Raw genomic sequence first — 19526 nt, forward strand, 5'->3', positions numbered from 1 at the left:
TGGGTCAGACCCAGTTGAAAAGATCTTTTATTTTTTTCTGTTATTTCAGACTTCGCACACTGTGTGTTTTGGGGCAAAAAAATAGAACTTTTGCTCTCAAACAACCAAATCTTTAAGCAGTGCCTATCCTACAGGGGATAACTAACTTCTGTTGAGCAGGTCATGTTGTCGGTTATTTGGAAGCTGCAAATTTCCATCTCCTGTATATGCTATCCTGTGTGTATATATGAGCATATCTGTAGTACATATTTATATTTCTGTCCCAGCACGGTTAATATAAATCTGCCCACTCTCATGCCTGAAGGCCATAGCATGATAAAAAGCCTGCCATACACCCGGCGTGCTTGTAGTCTGATACTGTTATCTCTTTTTTCCCCCTATCAAAAGCAGGACTGTGTCAAGTCCTTTTCTTCTAACAGCTTTCACAGTGAGCAGGGAATGAAAATGTTTCCCTTTCCTCCCCAGTCACCTTACTGGGAAGGCAAACGGGTCTAAACTGGGTGTACCAGCCCTCAGCAGCTGCTGGGAAATGGAGGGGAGGGCTTCAGCTGGGTGTATTTTTACCAAAGTGATGTGATAAGAAGCAAAGCCCGCGTGAAGATAAGCTTGTTTATTTTATTAGCAGACCAAGGATAAATCCTGAGCTCTTGTCATTGCCCAACCTGACCTGCTGGCCTGTGAAAACCACAAGTTGCCTTGTCCAGAGTAGGGTTTCATTATGAGGTTAAGGACTATCATTTCATGGTGTGAAGATGCCCAGTGGGAAAGAGAGGATGAAAGACTTGGGTGCTCTGAGACGTCACATCTCCTTGGTGGAGGTAGGTGTGTAAGTCCTTCCCCTTGAAGGAACGGAGTCTGAGCGACCCTGATGGTTTCTCCGTTGCACATAATATATAAACTATACTTATCTGACTCAAATATACGTATTTTCCAAGCTCACCCATACTTGCTGGGTGGTGGAGTGCTGTTTGCTGCCAATCCTCCTTCCTGTTTGTGGTGGCTCTGCTGGTAGCAGAGATGAGAGAGGATTTGGGGGAAAGGGAGGATCTCCACACCAGCAGGTGAGTCAGAGCCAGAAAAGGCATCATTACAAGATGCGTGGGAGATAACAGAGGGTGCAGGAAGGTGATGCAGAAGGATGTGGTCTCCCAGGAGTGGAGAAGCAAGAAGTTGGGCTGCTGGTGTGAGTAGGGGTTTGGTGAAAGCCTCCTTGGTGGGCTTCATGATCTTCCCCACCAGATCCTGGAGTAACCCAAGGTCAGGCAAGGAAGTTGCCACCACCCTGAAGGTGATGAGGCACAAGACTGTAACAGCCTGAGACACTTCTCATTTTCCCAGAGAGGAAGATTTTCTCCTAGGACTTCATCCTGAGGACCAGAGACAAATGTTCAAAGAGTCCTTCTCAGTCCTTGCTAACCCAGGGCTGCTGGCAGCTCTACAAACATTGGTGGTGATTTAAACCTGGTGAAAGCTGACTCACAAAGTACTTTACCAACAGGGTAAGTAGAGCTGTACCCACTCAGGGGAGGAAAACTGAAGCTGAGAACTGATGGCTTTTGTCTATCATCACCAGTGACAGAGCCCAGGTTATTCAAACTCAAGCCCATTGAGTCATGCTGCCTTCCACTCCTCTCCAGCCATGGGTTGGGCTAGCAGCCCCATGGTAGTACCTGCACTGGCTCTAGCAGAACTGGCTCATATGGTGCAGCCACCACAGCTCGGTGTGGTGCCCAGCCTTCTCTCTTCAGCCTTGTTTCTAAGGAAAAGTGTACCTGGGACCAGAGTGCTAGCTCTCCAGCTTGCCTAAAGCATGGCTTTCCTCCAAAACCTCTTAGTTGTAGTCTCCTTCTTGCTACTCCTTCATTCCAGGTAGTCTTTTGGGGATATAGCTTGCTTAAAAGTCAACAGTGTCAATGAAATTGCCTGTACGGAATGATGAAATGAATGAGTGATGAAATGGCCAAATCATAGAACCATAGAATCACAGACTGGTTTGGGCTGTAAGGGACCTTTAAAGGCCATCTAGTCCAACCCCCTGCCATGGGCAGGGACATCTTCACTAGATCAGGTTGCTCAGAGCCCTGTCCAACCTGGCCTGGAATGTTTCCAGGGATGGGGCATCTACCACCTCTCTGGGCAACCTGTGCCAGGGCCTCACCACCATCGTAAACAATTTCTTCCTTCTATCTATTCTGAATCTCCCCTCTTTTAGTTTAAAACTGTTACCCCTTGTCCTATGGGTACAGGCCCTACCAAAAAGTCTGTCCCCATCTTTCTTCTAAGCCCCCTTTAAGTATTGAAAGGTCACAATAAAGTCTTCCCAAGAGAGACAAACTGGAAGAGATACTTGCTCTCGTCCTCCATCCAGCACCCTGGATTTTCCACACCCCTCACCCTGGCGCCAGTAAAATTCCCCTGCTTCTTCTCCCACCCCATCAATTAGCAATTCCCTCCCGCTGCACCCCTCTAAGCAGCATCTCAATCCTCCGATGCAATTAATATCTACAATAAAGGAGTATGAAAAAAAAATCCCATTTGCTACCAGAGGAAAAGAGAGATATTTCTGGGTTACTGGAATATTTCCTGGCTGGCTGTGCCTCTTCAAAATGTGCTTATCAATGGTTAATTTGAAATCATTCTCCAGCAAACCCAGAGTTATTGATGTCCCTGTCAGGGATGCTTTCTGTCACACTGCAGAGGCATCTGACAGGATCAGCCCTGCCTGGTGTTGAGGACATCCTTCATCACCCATCTCAAGTCCTTGTGATACCTCTGACAGCTCTCGGCTCGGCCTCCTCAGCAGCTTGACCTTTGCAAATGCCCATGTGTTTCCTTGTGGCTAGATTAGTGGCAATCCTTTAAATTGGTAATTTGTTCTTACCTGGGTAATCATACTTTGCATTTCTAAGGCCTCTTTAATCCAAAGATGTAGCTGTGAATTAAATCAGGGGAGGAAAGTAATGAATTATGTCCAGGTAGCCTCATTATTCAGCTGAGTTATGTGAAATACGGGAAATTAGGGATATTATTTTAAGGACATGGGAGGTCAAGGAGAAAATCCAAACGTTCTGAGTTGTACCTTCTCATCTGTAGTATGGAAAGTGGCATCAGACCTGGATTTCAACCCATATGCAGCAAAGCAGTCTTCATAAACCCAGCTCTCCAGGAGCCCAGACCCATCCTGTTCCAGACCTCCGCCGGATACCAGTGAATTTAGCCTTGACTTGAAAACAGCCTTGGCACCGATCACCGCGCTGGATACAAATGCCCTTCTAAAAATAACTGAAAAGTGGGGGAAGGAGCCTGTCCCCGTGCTCAGCGTTTCAAAACCAGCTTCTCCTCTTGCCATAGCAAAGCATTGCTTCACCCGTGGATACCCTGCTCTGAAATTAGATTTTTATATATATATAGGAGACAGTCTTGACAACTTTGTTCTGTCACTTGCCGCAAACATCCTGGCTGGCCACATTCACATCCCATCACCTCAGTTTCTCTCTAGTTTTGCTGCCAGGCTAGCTCATCCCATAAGATTTGGGTGGAGGAGGAACCGCTGGAGCCCCACGTCCAACGCTGCCAGCCCCCCAGGCACGGATGGACGTCTCCGTGCTCGGGAAGGAGAGCAGAGCCGCTCACTCAGGCTCTGTCGGGACAGAATAAAGACCTTGTCTGTCTCCAGTCCTTGCTTCTACAGTAGGTCTATTATTTGGATTTTTAAAGGAGGTCTATTTGCTTTCAAGTCAACTCCAGCCTAGCCAAAATAATGATCTCTCTGACTCTGGCAGGGAGATTGTTGACCCAACTGTTTTAAGGGTTTCTTTTCCTGCAGGAGCCTCTGATGGAGCATCTAAGCACTTGATGGCCACGGTGGCATTTTGCAGGTCACTTCTTAGAAACCTGTTGAGTCTCCATCCTGGGAGACATCCCCATCATCCCACCTATGCCAGAAGTACTTGGGGAAGAAGAAAGGATTTCCCTTCTTCTTCAGTTCATTTTTTCAGTATCTATCTGTACGTATAACTGAGCTTTCCACACAGGGGATGTATAATTTGAGCAGAACACAGTACGCTGAATTTTGCCTTCAGCTACACTCTGTGAAGCCAACATTTGCTCCAAGCTACTGAGGGAGCGCCAAGCTACCAGCACACCGCAGTTACGAGCAAGGTACTTTGTAAATAATCTGTATTTCCCCTTCGAAGCAGCAGGTGCCCATCACAGCTAAGCCATTTTAAGGGGTATTGCCAGGGCAAGGGCAGACTTTGGCACAGCATCATTTTGGTTGCAGTTTCTGCTCTCAAATATCTTCGTGTCCCTGGCTGCTCTTTCTGTCTCTTTTCCTGGGACAAATATCTTGAGGCTGGAGCTTTTCCCACTGGCAGAGATCCACCAGTTCCCACTGAACTGGGAGAGAGCTGAGGGAGGCTCTTAACATCTTCCCAGAGATGCTCAGCGCTTTCCCAGGAGCAACCCTGGGAGGATGGTGAGGCAGGATACAGACCTGCCCACACGGGTCCCAGCATCTTGTGGACTCTGTGCTTGTCAGCATAAGGAGCCAGGCAGCCTGCCTCAATTCCCTCTGCTAAGGCGATGGAGGAACTCCCCTGACGCCTCCCTACCTCCCTAAACACACTCTTTTAATAAAAAGCCAATTTAATTTCCCAAGCACTGAGTCATCTCTTGTTATTACCTGGCGTATGGTACCCAAAACAGCAGCCACAGCATCTTTTCCTTAAAAGAAGGATGTTTCATTCCCTTCTCCATCCCCAGCTTTTCACAACTCCTCGCTTTTTTTCCTTTTAAGCAGAAACCCTCTCCTTTCCCAATTTCCCGCCTTCCTAAACTGCAGTGGGATTAAGCCAGAAGCAGGGACAAAAGGAGGCCGAGCTGCTGAGCACACACATCGGAGGGGCTGGAGGGGAGCGGGATTGCACCCACACAGGGATGGGACCAGCAGCTCCGCTTTGCCCTTTGGACCCAGAGCCGCACCAGCTCCTGGAGAAAAGTCCCCGGTGACTGTAAAGCTGTGTTTTCTTCCTGCTGGGACAGGTTAATAACTATTGGCACAACCAGCGTGGCCGTGGAGCTTTGCACCCGTGCTCCCCAGGTTTCCCTTTAGTCATCCCCTGCCCTCCAGGTCCAAATTCCCCCCCCAACTACTCAAGGGATGACTCCAGCTCCCTCCCGTGCTCCTGCAGACACCACGCTCTGCGGGATGGGTCATTCCCCACCCAAAAAACATCTCAGGCTGGCAGCTGTGTGCCCTGATCCAGCACCCAGCTGGGCTCCTCAACCAGCACACCCAGTCCCCAGCCACACCCGGTGAGAACCTGGGATGCCCGGTGGCATTTTGCACTGCCACCCGCTCAGGGGATGCCTTCAGCAGGGCGGGCAGGGATGCACAGAGACGTCCCACCGTGGGGCCAGCACCTCGTGCCCACCCAGCAGCAGGACTTTACACGTGACAGCGTGTTCACACCACTCATACTACAGGCCAGTGTTCTGCAAAGAGGGTGATTTGCTATAAATAACTAGCTGAGATGAATTGTTATCAGGTTAAAGTTGACAATCCCAATCGCACTGGCATTTCAAAAAATGCTCGTTAATGCAAGAGCTGATCATACCTTTTTTTTTTTTTTTTTCCATCGACTCTGCTCTCACACACCAGGAGCATCCCTGGGAAATCCTGGTCCTGGGTGCTCTCGGCTTAGGGGATGTGGGGCTGGAGAGGATGCGGGGGGGCTGGAGGAGGAGATAAGCCGGGGAAAAGGGATGTGGGCAGAGCCGTTGTCTGCCCCAGTGAGTTCTGCACGGCAGCTCAGCCTTCACTGGAGCAACGCTATTGGTGCTCGGATTAATAATTAAACCGTAGTATGATCATAGATAAAAATATGAAAATCCAGGCAGTTCCCCTTCGCTTAAAATACAACAAAATAAAAAAAAAAAATGTGGCGCTAAATTAACAATGTGCTCTCCCAATTATAGCCACCCTCCAGTGAATACAAGGTTGTCATGGCAACCTGCCCAGCAAACGATAGGGCCAAAAATAAAGCGCAGCAGGGATAGAGATCTTTTGAATCTGATTTTGCTGTCAAAGTAGAATTAAGGTTTCTTCAGAGGCCAGCTCTTCTGGTTAATTTATGGCCGCGGTTCCTCCGTTGATGTTCATTAACATGATCCATTTATCCCGATGAATGTTCGGGCAGAAGTAGGCAGAGAGCAACAAAGAATTCATGGCTGGAAATAAAAGTTACCTCTTGAATCTAACCCAAACAACAAGAGAGGGGGAATGGCTGGGCAGGTTGGTGTTTCTGAGAGCCCGATGGGGTAAGGAGAAGGTGGTTTAAAACGCTTGTAGGAACATTTCCAAGCGGCTTTGAGCAGGTCTGAGGTGTCTCTAACAGATCCAGCTGGCTGTGTGTTTAAAAGGTGTGTAAATTCCGGGTTTTTACATTTCCCGACTCAGAGTTTTGTGTATTTATATGGAAACGCTTGGTTTATATGGAAACATTTGCAGTTTCCTTCTTAAACTCAGTTTAAACCCGCCTTTTTAAGGTCAGCTTTTTAAGCTCAGCTTAAAACCCGTCTCCTTAAAGCCCAGCTGGATGTGCGGAGGAAGCGGAGGATGCTGCAGGACGCAGCCTGGCCGGCCAGGGAGATGCGAAAATGAGATTACAGTGTTCAACCGGGGGCTTGGAACGGACTGTGTGTGTGTGTGTGTGTGTGTGTGTGTGTGTGTGTGTGTTAAAAAATGACGCCACAAAAGCCGGTCTGAAATCGGGGCGGTTTAACGGACCCGGTGGCCGGTGAGGAGCTGGGGAGGGGGGTGGGAGGCGCTCGGTGGTCGTGGGGGGGACACCCAACACTGCTCAGGAACCCCAGGGCTGAGGGGGGAGCGCGGCACCGTCGCGGGCAGGCCGGGCGGCGGGGCGCGGACTACATCTCCCGGCAGGGCCGGCGGCGGAGGAGTCAGCGGCGGGGGCCGGCCCGGGCGGGGCGGGCGGGCGCGTCACTCTCCGGCCGCCCCGGCGCGTCCCTCCGCCGGAGCCGGAGCCGGGTGTCTCCTCCCGGCCCTTGTCCCCTGTTCCCCCCCCCCCTCCCCTTGTCCCCTTGTCCCCCCTCACCTCAGCGCGGCGCCCATGAGCCTCCCGGCGGGGGTCTGACACCGCCCGGCCCCGCTGCTCGGTAAGGCCGGGGAGGGGGGGCCATGACACAGCAGCCGGTGCGGCGGCGGGGAGGGAAAAGGCGGCGGGGGGGGTGGGGGGCACGTCCCGCCTTTTGTCTCCCTCAGAAATCCTAAAAAAACCCCAACACCCCCTTGCCCCCCAAAACAACCCCGGCGCGTGGGTGCACTCGGGGGTTGCAGACAGCGTGGCCGCCCTGGGGGTGGGTTTTAATGGGGCGGTTGAAGCCGGGACACGGGGATTTGGCCTCTCGGGTGGTTTCCGTCAGCATGAGCGGCCTCGTCCCCGGGGCGGGGGTTCGTCCCTTCGCTGACAATTTGTGCACAAACACCACCCCCACCCCACCCCCCCCCCGGTATTTCCCTCCCCTGGCAAAGGCGAGCGGCGGGAAGGGCGGTAACGGGGGCGGCGGGGGTCCAGGGCTCGGGCACGGCGCTCGGGCCTCTGGAAGCTTCCCGGGCCGCTTCGTTATCCCTGACGAAGGGCAGGGCTGGCTTCTCCTCTGGCGAAGACAAAAAAAAAAAAAAAAAAAAAAAACCAACAAAAAAGGAGAGGGGAACCCATCGTCCGGTCCCCGTTGCAGTGAAGCGTGGTTGGTGGTTCTCCCCTTCGCAGCAAAGCCGGCGGGGGCTCGGCACAGCGAGGCGTCGGGGCGGGAGAACGCGAGCGGTGGCAGCATGCCCGGGCACAAAGATGCCGCCTGGTTTAACCCGGAGCATGGAAGGGAACGTCCCCGGGTGGGATGCCCGCTGTTGTGTGGTCTAGAGGTGGGAGCATCTCCCCCCTCCCCCGGGGGTGCTTCCCCCAGTCCTTGACGCCGGGTTGGGTTTGGGTGTAGCAAGCGAGGACTCGGCTAAATTTTTGTTGCTGTTTCAAGATTAGCGTTTTCCTGCAGAGTCACTCTGGTTGCACGTGGTCTTGGGGACTGTGGGTGACAGGAGGGGACAACAGATGTCAGTGGCGGCGGAGCCGCCGGAGTCGCGGGACGTTTTTTGATGCAGCTGCCCCCAGAGATGCCAGATGCCTGGAGAGGTTGTTGATGGGTGCCCCTGGTGTACCAGGGCCTCAAATCTCATCCTTGGAGTTGCTTTTCCATCAGATGAGACTAAGGTTCATCTCCCAGGTCTCTTCCCTGTGTCAGGCTCCTCTGGAAGGGGTTGAGACCCCCACCAGTAAGACCCCACACTGGGCCAGGTCGCAATCCCATTAAATTAGAAAGGGGCAGGGGCTGTTTCCCAGCATGAGGAGAAGGTCTGGAGTGCCCTGGGCCTCTCTGGAGATGTGGTGGGTCCTGAAATAGGCCATTTCCACGTGTCTATCTGCGCCACCCTCGTTCCTGCTCCAATAATCCGTGCTGCTCTTCCTCCATCACTCAGGTATGGAATGAAGCTTGAAGTCACACCTTGTTAATAGAAATGAAAGAGATGGGAGGAAGCAGAAGATACACTGAGCTTCCAGGTTGTTTCTCTCAACCCAAAGATACCAAAATAAGACCAGGTGGTTTAATAGTCCCTCCTCTCCAAAATCCAGGAGGGTTTTTTGGTGGTGGACCATCCTCTGAGCATCCAGATGCTGGCAGGGGGTGCCACATGGGATGGAGGAGGCAGCATCCCACCCTGCTTACGGCTTCTATGACCATAACAAGCAAATATTCACACTTTGTCTCCAGTGAGTGGGGAAAAAAACACATTTTATTGTGTCAATCCACATTGCTTTTCCTCATAAGGACCATAAAGGCTTTACTCTGCCTTTGCTGATCCAGAGGTCCAAGAACAAAACCTTGCGCTGGATTTTATTCCCTCGAGCCTTGAGTAAAATTTGTAGGCTGTGATTTCCCCGCGTTAAGTGTGTTATCTTTGGCAGAGAGACGCGCGGTGTCTGTTTTGGGAAGCTCAGGCTATGCATGTATGTAAAGCTCTTTCCCTCTGAGCTCTGTCTGAGACCTCCTTGCAGTGCAGGTACTGCAGTGGAGGGCTCTGTGGATTTAAGGTGTCATGGTTAAAGTGTTGTGGGACTTGTCCAGCTCTTAGGAAGCATTTTTTTAAATCATTTATAAGATCTCAGGTTGCTTTTAAAGGAAAGCAGAGGAGCAGCGTTGGATGGTGAAGGTGACGTGGGAATGCGACTTGTTTCAGGTGAGCTGGAGGGTAAAACCCTGCACCCAGGAGCTCCCTGACCAACGGGAGACCGGAGAAACCATTTCTGGGGATGAATTGAAGACCAGTTCTGCCTTTGCCAGGGGATGTGGGAGAGGACTGAGCTACTTGAGGGTCTTGTCTGTCTGGAAGAGAAAAATACTCTTTTTTTTTTTTTTACTCTCTGAGCATCCTCACTTCGCAGGCAAGTGCTCCGTTGAGTTCACTCTTTTGTGGTCTCCTGGTGAGGACAAATTTTGCTATGCTGACTCTCTGCTTCCTTCTCATTTTGTGTCTCTCTCTCCTGTTTCTCCTTGCAGCTGTCCTTGCTGCTGCTTGGTCTTTTCCCAGCAGGACTGGTGTGAAATTGTGGTAGTTATCACTGGTTGAGGTTTTGCCCGAAGGTCTCTGCAGAGTGGCAAGAAAACCGTCCTGGACCTTATTTAATTTAATGTTCTTGCTGCTCACGTGAGTCTTTGGGGTCCTGTGTATTTGTGAGGAGCTATACCTGAAAGTATAGCAAGACTATGGTTTCTGTGGAAGCTGGGGGCAGCCGATGACCTATTGCAGGGGCTGTTTGGGGCACATTTAGCATATTGCTTGACTATTTCAATGGAGGGATTAAATATTCCTAATTATTTCATTGTTCTTAAGTTTGGCAGAAGTATCAGGACATTTACATTGCACATGCCATTGTTAAGTTTCAGAGTTAACGGTCTGCTGCTTAGTTTGGGGTAGCTCATGGTCTTCATCAGACTGGGGAAAGGACAACTGTTCCTGTCTTGAAAAGCTGGAAGCATTGAGGCTTCTGGACAAGTAATCTCCATAAATGCTTTAGGATGTTCTTGTGAAACTCCTCGGAGAAGGTGCAGTTCTGCTACCTGAGTATAATTAGCGCATTACTGAGTCATCCGAAATAAAGGGCTAGTGTAGCTAACCAATCATTTCTGTTTGTTTGAGAGACTGGCTATTTTGTTTTTATTTATTTATATATATGTGTGTGCACATATATAGTCATTTACACCACAGATGCCCTGCTACTGATCCTGAGAGAAATCTGTTTCCTGTTCAGTTCAGACTGAAATGGAGATGACACTGGATGTTCTCAAAACTTCTGTGCTGTTAACCCTCAGCTTCCCTGCTGAAAAGAGAGATTTTGTTTCTTCCACATCTGCCTTGGGCTGTGCCATGATTGGTCTTGTCTGACTGGACTCTGCGTTGTCATTGCTGGTCTTCTGCAAGGTGGAGGTACCGCAGCAGTGCCCAGGAGAGGGGATGGTGTCTCTGTAATGGATTTGAGATCTTTGCTGTTTTGAGTTAGCTTTCAGAGACTCCTGTGAGGCAGTCCATGGTCCTATGAGGCTTTAGGAACCGCGGCTTGGCTAGGAGTAGTCTTGTGCTTACTTCAGAAAAAACATTGCTCCTGTCTCCTCTTCTACAGAGACAACCCTTGGCCTCCCCTGTCCCCCAGGCACGTAGCAGTTGTGGTACAGGAGAAGAAAAACCTGGTTTCTTAGGCGGTAGGTGAAGCTGTGGTGACACAACTAAACTCCTGCCTCTGCTATCTCTGCAGGACCAAACCCTGCTGTGCCTGTTGGCCAGGAGGCTGCCGCAGGAGTGTTTCATAACGTGTAGCAATTTATCGAGGGCGTCTCCCCTGTGGCCACCAGCACTAGCTCAGCTTCGCCTTCTGCCCCAGCATGGTTGCGTCCACCACGCCGCGGGGAGGTGATGGAAGTCATCTGCATCTCTCAGGTGGCTGGACGGAGAGGATTATGGGTGGGACGACGTGTTTCTGGAGGAGATGTCGCTGGGATGGGGAGTGGAGGTGGGCAGCTCTTTGGTGTGCCACATCCCTTGGTGTCATGTCATGCGCGGGTGACCCGAGGATGCAAACACAAGCTTCTTGTTTCTCCACGGTGGTTTTGTCTTAATGCAAGAGAACGACAGCCAACCTTCCCCCTTGCTCTGGAGCTGGCTCGGCTTGCTGGGACTGGTTTGTACAGCCTGCGACGTTCCGGGAGAGCTTCATCACCACTGGAGCCTGCCCTGCACTGAAGCAGAAGCTACTGGGAGACATAGAGCTGCCACCAGCTTCCACAGCCACCTGCGATGGGGAACCGTTAGTGGGGTTTGTAATTAATTCTGGAAAATGCTTTTGAACTCGTGGAATCCTGGAGGAGCCACGTTGCTTGGCTTGTGTTCACCAGGACCTTGGGAGAAGCTGGTGTTCACAACCAAGCTGTTGCCACCCCTCTGCTGCCTGTTGCGTTGGGTGGCAGCAGGCACGGGAGGTGAGGGGCTGGGTGAGCACAGGGGCACGGGAGGCCTGCAGCCACAGCTGCTCTTGCTGCCACGTGGGCCATGGAGATGTCGTTTTGGAGCCACCAGCTTCCGCAGGTGGCTTTGAAGGGTGCTCAGGTCTGCAAAAACACATCTTAGTGTTTGCTAATGGAGGATCTCACAGGAGTAATCGTGGGGTGAATTTTAAAGGGTTTTTTTCTCCTGCAGAGAAGTGTGTGCTCTGGTCACCAGCGGGACTATGGCGTAGTTGAGGTCCAGCCATGCCAGCCCAAAGTCGTGGTCTGCAGACAGTGTTTTGCTTTAGGGTGCTGGCATCTACTTGCATCACCCAGCCAAAAGCAAACCCCATGGGCCAGAGGGCTCCTGGGCGCCGTGACTGGCTGCAACCAAGCCAGAGGGGATTTTAATAATGCACCATCTTGGATGTCTGGGCAAGAGAGGAAAAGAAAGCAGGAAAGGTTGTGGTTGTGCTGTGGTTGTCAGCTGGAGTTTAATAGCAGAGAAACGTTTTATGTTCAAGGTGGTGTTTGCTTTTCATGATGAGAAGAGACAGGGGTGGATGCCTGCACCCACAGGAGCTGTATTCCCTTAGGTCAGGGCATATCAGTGCCTCTTCCCAGCCCGGTGATTGGCTTGGAGGCATCTTTGATTACATTTTTCTCCGTCTTGGGAAGCCGGGCCGGCGATCCTAAAACTTGCAGCAATAATTTTTGCAGCTGGAGGCTTCCCAGCAGGACGTGGAGGCTGGGGGTGGTTTTGGAAATGATTTCTTTATTTTTCTTGTCACGTGCTCATTTCGTCATTGCAAGATAGTAGATGAGTTCGGCGGAGTTCTCAGGGTCCGTGGGGTCTCACCACGATGGCTACAGGTGTAGGAGGGGAGACCATGGATGTGGATGAAGAGGCTGAAGAGCTGCAGGGCACCAGCAGTGGTGAGGCGATGGATGGCTTTCTCCGACAGCTTTTTCCCCTTCTTTTGACATCAGCAGTTTCTCGCACCCTGACAGCAGCTCTGCGATGAAACACACGCTTCTGGAAAGCTCTTCTGGTGAATGGCGAGTTTTCCATCCCTCCCTGCATCCCTGCCCTGTGCTGGCCTGGCGAAGGCAGCAGAGCGTTTTTCCCTGCCTCTGCAGGTGGTTGGAGCAGCCTCAGTGGTGGGCAGGACTTTGTAGCCCTATGGAGCGCTTGGTTGTTGGCGGAGCTGCAGCATCCTTCCCCGCTTGGATGCTTTAATTGCAAAGATTCACCCCAGGGTGCTGATCTCTCTCCTTCCCTCCCAGGTTTCGGAGCATCTGTGGAGCACACATCATCTTTCTCAGAATCATCTTTGAGAAAGGATGTTTGCATGGCTTTTTTTTATAATATGTTTGCATTACACGGGCTGAAAGATTTATTTGTCGACTGCAAACAGCCACTTAGAAGCCTCTTCTCTATGTTTCTGTGCTTTTTTTTTTTTTTTATTTAACAGAAATGAGGCTTATGCACTCAGACTGGCTGTCACTCACTATTCCTCCAGATGCTTTTTTAACCCAGGGTCTAATTTCAGCCAGATTTGACAGAGGAGTGCAGATCTCAAAGATAAGGTTTTACAGTCTGTATGAAAGAGGGTGGAAAAGGGAAAGCCAAATTTCTTCTTGACTACAAGGAGAGGCTGCAGCAGTCGTGAGCTTCAATATGACCTGTCTGGGTGCAAGCAGGTTGGTTAATTCAGAAGCACCTTTAGTAATTCACTAAATTTTCTTTAAGGAAATAACCCAAATTCTCTTGAGCATGGGTGAGGAGGAGCTGGCTGTAGGGATGCTGCCAGGGAGGGTGTGATGGGCTGATGCTAGATGACCTTTAAGGTCCCTTTCAACCCAAACTGTTCTATCTTATGCTGCCACCCTGTTGTACCAGGACTTTGTGCTTGTGTGTGACCAATGAGCTTGCAGTGAAAAGCTGATTTACCTCCAGGGTCTCCTGCCTGTACCAGTATTCCACCATTTAAAAAGGTTTTCCAGCCTTCAGCTTAGCCTTGCCACGTACCTGCTGGGATGGATAATTGGGTATAATACCATTACTGCTCCTAATAGTGACATGTCACATGCTACCACCTAGAAGCTCGCATAGAACATTTGCACACTGAGGAGCAGATAAATTCTCTTCCCAAAAGCTTGCCCAGGCTCTGCCCAGGCTCACTGCATTTTCCCATCAAGACCGAGGTCACGGCCAACATCATCGCCTCGAGGAGGTGAGGCAGCAGCGCAGTGGCTTTTCGGCACCATCGATGGTCCATGAACTTGCCTTGGAGCTGGAGCTGCTGTTAAAAGTGATTAGCCAACCCCCAGTCCCCAGAGGATCCGAGAATGATGCTTTGCCCCTCTTGACAGCCTTTCCCATTACAGCTGCAGCACGAGGCTGCCTTTTCTGTCCATTCCCCTTCTGCCGTCATGTATGCACTTTGATTTTTTTAATTTTTTTTTAAACAGGGGATTCTCTTCCTTTTTTGTCAGCTCAGAGAATGATTTTCCTTACGCTCTTCTCTATTTAGGGCTCTGGGGGAGGAAGTGACTCAGCCTTTCCCCTGCTCGGGTTTGCACAGTCATCCCTTGCTGGCTTTGCTGAGGTTTTCCTTGAGCACCTCCAGTTACGCTCGCTTCATTCAGCAGGAGCCTGTCTGCCTCTCCACCGCACGTTTTGGTGGGGAAGGGCATGGTGGGGGAGGATAAGCCGTCGGTGGGAGCTTTCCCTGTGCCAGGAGGATAGTAATGCAGCGAGGAGGACACGCTGCCAGACCTGCACCAGCTCCAGGTCTCCTGCTCCTCATCTGTGAGCGTAGACATCTGCGGAGAGGCAGGCAAGCCCAGCCAGATGAAATTTTGGGGGCTAGCCTAGTCGTACTATTAAAAAAATGATGAGATTTGATGGCACGGACTCACCAGGGAGAGGAGGTGACTCCGGTCGTGCTGCCGACACCACTGAAGGATGCCGTGCTCACCCGGGCACTGATGGGAGAGGTCTGCGTGGATGATGGATGACGCTTGCTCTATGCAGGACTGCTGCCAGCTTGCCTTTCATGGCAGAGCTGAACTGGCTGCTAAATACTGGGGAGGAAGGTTCACTTGCTCTCTGCAGGGCTTTCAGATGCTGCTGCTCAGTGAGGGAGTCACTAAATTGTCTGACACTCTTAAGTGATACCAGGCATTTGGCGTGCCATGTACTATATGAAAAAAAAGTGCATTCGTTTCAGGTTAATTGTTCTCCTATCCTGGAAGCCAGCACAGCTGGCTGCAAACTCTGCTTCTTTCTAAAGGGGAGAAGGGAAAATAAAAAGAAGAAGAAAAAGAAGAAGAAACTCCCAAGCCCCCTAGAACCTTTCCTCTCCCCGGCAAAACCCAGAAACTCAAACCCTGAAAGCAATTTTGATCTGGTCAGGCAATTCCAACACACACCACTTATTCCTTTGTTTTATAAAGTTGTTGGAGTAGGAATTATTTTTGTCTCAAACTATTCATCTCTCAAATTTTATCTTCTCTCAAATTCTTACTCTCAGGAGTAATAACTTGTATGTGATGAGATCCTTGCTGAGGATGTGTGTGATGGGATCCTCGTTATGGAGATCTTACCTCCTCGGCAGCAGTCCTGTGCCTTTGCTGTCTTTTGCCAGCAGTTGGCTCTCCCGGGTGGTCTCTCAGCTCGTGGCTTGGCTCTGGCTGGGCGCAATGTCTTGTGAGAGTGTGTTGCTGAAGGTTGGGCACTGTTCCTCTAGTAGCTTATGGTGATAGGTCTATCCCCACTCTTGGTCTGCGTGGTGCCTGCAGCGGAGTTTGATCCCACTTTGACGTGGTTGAATTTCAGTGAGTGGTGAATTTCACAGGCTTTTGGGAGAACATTGGTAACTCCAGACATGGCCTTGTTGAAGCTCAGGTGCTGTGAGCAAGGACTTCTCTGGTGGTCACGAGATTCAAGCATTTTTTTGTGTATATTAACACCTCATTTGGCACCTAGGATTGTAGCTATTGATATGGACCTTCATCATGACCCTGTTGTGCCAGGTGCTTGAGAAGAACTGAAAAGCAAGGCCTTTTGGCATGGTGGGTGGTGGTCTCATGTCACGGAATCGGTGTCAAGAGAGCTTTTAATAGCTTGGTAATACTAAACTTGCTCAGCAGGGCTAGATCAAGCTTCTGCAGTGTGGCTGAAGCACCTCTAAGGTACTTCCTGTGCATAGGGGCTACCTGGGAGCCCTCATACTAAACAGCTCATGTGGTTTGCTGGTAACAAAGAAGGCGTCTTGAGTGTCCCAAAAGAGGGTCTTGACTAGCCCAGAATCTTGGTGTAAGGAGCAGAGTCCAGGACTCAGAAGTTACGTCTGATCTTTATTGGGATCTCTGTTGAATCAGACCTGTCTGGTTCAGCCAGATGTTTCTGGAGAAGGTGTGGTACCCTTGCAGGACTTAGGTTTTACCTGCCCCTTGCATTACTTACCTTCTCGAGGAGCTGTTTGCCATGGAAAGTGCATGGAGGAGGCTCTCTCCTGGTGGTGCCAGCCATAAATACACAAGGAGAAAAGCTGGCTGGAAAAGTGAAGGAGGCACTTTGGAAGGAAGCCATCTCTCTGGTCTGGTAGTCAGTAAATATGGTGGTACACTCGTGGGTATGCTGGTGGTTAAGCTGTCTCTAGTAAGTAAATGTAAACTCTGGGAATTTCCAGATATTTTTACAAGAAACCCCAGAAACCTAAGCCTATTGCTTCTTGTAATACCCATGTCAGATCTTTTCCTTCCTCAAGTCCCGTGGCCCTTGCCCTGGCCAGCCCATTGCAGCAGATGGAGCGTGGGTGCCTGGGGGCATCGCGTTGTCTCTTCTGTTCAGTTTTGCCTGTTGAGACAATACAGGCATTAAAGTCAAGTTTTATGGGAAGTGCTTTAAACTTGCTTCATGATAAGGTGGTGGCTGATGCTGTGAAAAAGCTTGTAATTGAGGAGTTGTGGAATTTTAGCAGCTGAGGTGAATATTTGCGTGGAGGTGTAGGGTGTGCTGCAAAGTTGGTCATCACCTAGAAATGCTTCAGTGACCCAACTTGGGTTTTGCTTGCTTATGTTCCATATTTTTCTTTTCTTTTAAGAAATCCAACCAAATCATGGGGCTTGTCAGAGGCTGTTAGTTGAGCAGTGTGGCAGCTGTAAGGCATCTGGTGGTGTGACTCTCAGATCCATCTAACTGGATGTCAAGAGGTGGATTTGTTGGCGAGTCCTCCCCTCTGTCCCTTAATGCTTCTGACCTTTTCCACGTGTCTACAGGCATTACACTGAGCTTGATGGGAAGTGTCAGCCAGTAAAACCTTCCTCTCCTTCTCTCCATAGGCTAATAAGCCTCAGACTTTAATTTTTCAGTTATTGCCTTAATTCTGTCTGTTTATCCACTTTATTACAGTAGACACATCCATTGTGTGCTTCCAGCCTCTCCCTTCCCAGGTCTCTTCCACGTCATCCAGTGACACAAATGAAGAGCTGTAACCTTGTCCTCGCAGCACCTACACTCAGCTCAGGCCGTATTAGCTCTCTTCTGAGCATCTCTGTCTATTGATTAAAGGATTAGGAGGAATGTCAGCTGGGAAGCAATGGGTTTGATTAGCCAATTATTTTAACAAAAAAGCAGTGAACTTTGATTCAAAGTACATGAGAAACTGTAGCTGCTGTTTTCTAATGCGCTAGAGGGAGATCGGAGTATATAACCAAATGAGAGCATTGGTTGGGAAGCTAACGAGAGGAGTTTGCAGGCTGAACATGATCATTGTGCATGAGGGTCTTCTGCATGACCTCGGAGTCTGGAAAAATATGTATATTTAAGGGGGGCTGCTGGTTTTTGGCTGGTGAAGTGTTGTGACTGCAGGAACTTCATGGTTGCGTGAAGCATATACAGGATGGTTGAGTCTGTGGGATGGTGCTCTTGTGTGAAGATTGGGTTTAACTTGGATTATCAATCAGTGAAGTACTTGCGTCCTGAAGGACTTCATGTTTTTGTGGAGGACTCAGGAGTTGGCCAGTGGGAAAAGCTTGCTGGTATCCACAGAGCTTGCTGGAGGGACAGCAGTGTGGTTGGAAAGCGTGAGGCTTCCCAAGAGCATCTCATACTGTTGGTTGGTGTGTGGGTTGCCCTGAGCTGTCCAGGGAGCTGATGTGGGTCGAAGGGACAAGCAGGAGTATTGGTGAGGTGTTCACAAGGAGGCAGCTTAGAAAAAATTTTGGAGAGACCAGTGAAGGGAGTATCTGCCTCCCTTGTTAACAAAACCAAGTGGCTTTTGGAAGATGGGGGTTTGATTCAGGTCACCATCTGGAGGGAGACCCTAAAGCCCAAGCAGTAGGTGACTGGTTTCTGTTTTCTGGATTGGAGGTTGGGCCCCGGTGCTGGATGACCGAATCAGAGACAGATGGTGGCTCTTGCGTGGTACAGATGGGGAGGAAGAGCGAAGGGGGGTCAGGGCAGTGAGCACATCCTCCTCTTTGGTCTCCCTTTCCTGTTTTCTTGGTCTGGTGTCAAACATCTGGATGTGAGCTTGGTCCAGCTCCTGCTCTGGGGCTGTAGCTGTGGCTCTTCGAAGTGCTTGAGCCCTGAGGCTGCCAGGATGGGCAGAGCTGATGTCAAAGCATCCAGGGAGGAAGAGATGGGTAATAGAAAGCCTCCGGTTCCCTTTTTACACAGAAGAGTGCGTACAAACCCTGCCCAGCGCTTGCTGCGTGGGACCATCCTCTTTGCCTCCTGGAGCAGAAGGCTTTGCTTGCTGTGAGTGATTGTTGTGTATTTGAGCTTCACGTCAACCTCTGCTACCTCTCCTAAAGGTCAGCCGGGACTTCCCAGCCACTTCCTGCTGGGAATAAGTTTCTTCTGGTTTTGATTAAGCTGGAGGTGAAACCTGGTGGCTTTGTCCTGGAAGTCTGGCCTAAGGGAAGGTCTCCCTAGGCAAGATCCTGGAGTTACTCAGCGTTGAAGTAAGCTCTGGAGGTCCTCTGGTCCAGCCCTCTGCTCAGCGTGGGGCCAACTTCTACATCAAACCTTCCTGCTCAGGGCCTCATCCAGCTGAGTCTTGATGCTGTTTCCAAGAATGGAGACTGTGCACCCCTTTGGGTCACCTGTTTGATGCTTGAACCACACTCACAGTGAAGGAATTTTCTAACACCCCGTCAGAGTTTCCTGTGCTTCAGCTACCGATCCTCAGACCTTGAGGTGAGCAGCAGCCATGGTTTGCTGCTGGAGAAAGCTTTCTGCTACCAGTCTTTTCCATGCCCCTGGTGTATCACTGTTGGGTTTCTCAGCTCCTTGGGGACATCACCACTTTCTGACAAGGCAGCTGCGTGTGTGTGCCTGCGTGCACTGAGAAGGCTTATCGCCAGCTGACCTAATTATTATAATCTCACTCTTCCCTAGATAGTGCAGGTTTCCTTGGCTCTCGGGAGGCTTCCCTGGTTTCTCCAAGCTGCTGTTTGATTTCTCATCTGTCTTTTAATAATATTATTCATTCACTCAGGTGTTTGTTCACTCTGCCTAGGTAAAGCCAGAGAATAAGGTTTGTAGCCAGATACAGTGCAATACTTGTGAACTGCCCTTCCTGCTCCGATGGCCAACCTGCTAGATTTGGTGGCCCCAGCCTGCCAGACCTTCTGGGCAGCCCCCCTGCATGCGTTTGCTTGCAGTCCTGCTCTTCATTGTGACCCCCTCCTCTTCCTCCTGCCCTGTACACATGCATTCTCTTTACAGTGGAAATCCTCTGGCTGCTGACGTTACTGGATGAAAATTCTGTATTGCCACCTTCTGCCCTGCTCGTGGATGCAGGGTTGCTCCCTATCCCTTTTTTGTTGTTGTTGCTCCCTACCCGTTTTTTGTTGTTGTTACCTATTCCACTTTTTTGTTCCTTATCCCATTTTTT

The 19526-nt window shown here is 50.4% G+C and overlaps 1 protein-coding gene and 1 long non-coding RNA gene across 4 annotated transcripts in view; both read left to right on the plus strand.

Annotated features, from left to right (window-relative positions):
* Nucleotides 1-679: 679 nt before the first annotated feature.
* On the plus strand, nucleotides 680-4658 carry LOC141937900 (uncharacterized). Its single transcript, XR_012627112.1, has 2 exons — nucleotides 680-818; nucleotides 3094-4658. It is a non-coding gene; the product is annotated as an uncharacterized LOC141937900 (long non-coding RNA).
* Nucleotides 4659-7037: 2379 nt separating this feature from the next.
* CTIF (cap binding complex dependent translation initiation factor) overlaps nucleotides 7038-19526 on the plus strand; it is a 146716-nt gene continuing 134227 nt past the window's right edge. For all 3 annotated transcript variants that reach the window (XM_074856064.1, XM_074856065.1, XM_074856068.1), the window contains exon 1: nucleotides 7038-7179. The gene's annotated coding sequence lies outside the window, so the exon portion shown is untranslated. The remainder of the gene's footprint in view (nucleotides 7180-19526) is intronic.

Source organism: Strix uralensis, chromosome Z, assembly GCF_047716275.1.
Source record: "Strix uralensis isolate ZFMK-TIS-50842 chromosome Z, bStrUra1, whole genome shotgun sequence".
NCBI classification, from domain to species: domain Eukaryota; kingdom Metazoa; phylum Chordata; class Aves; order Strigiformes; family Strigidae; genus Strix; species Strix uralensis.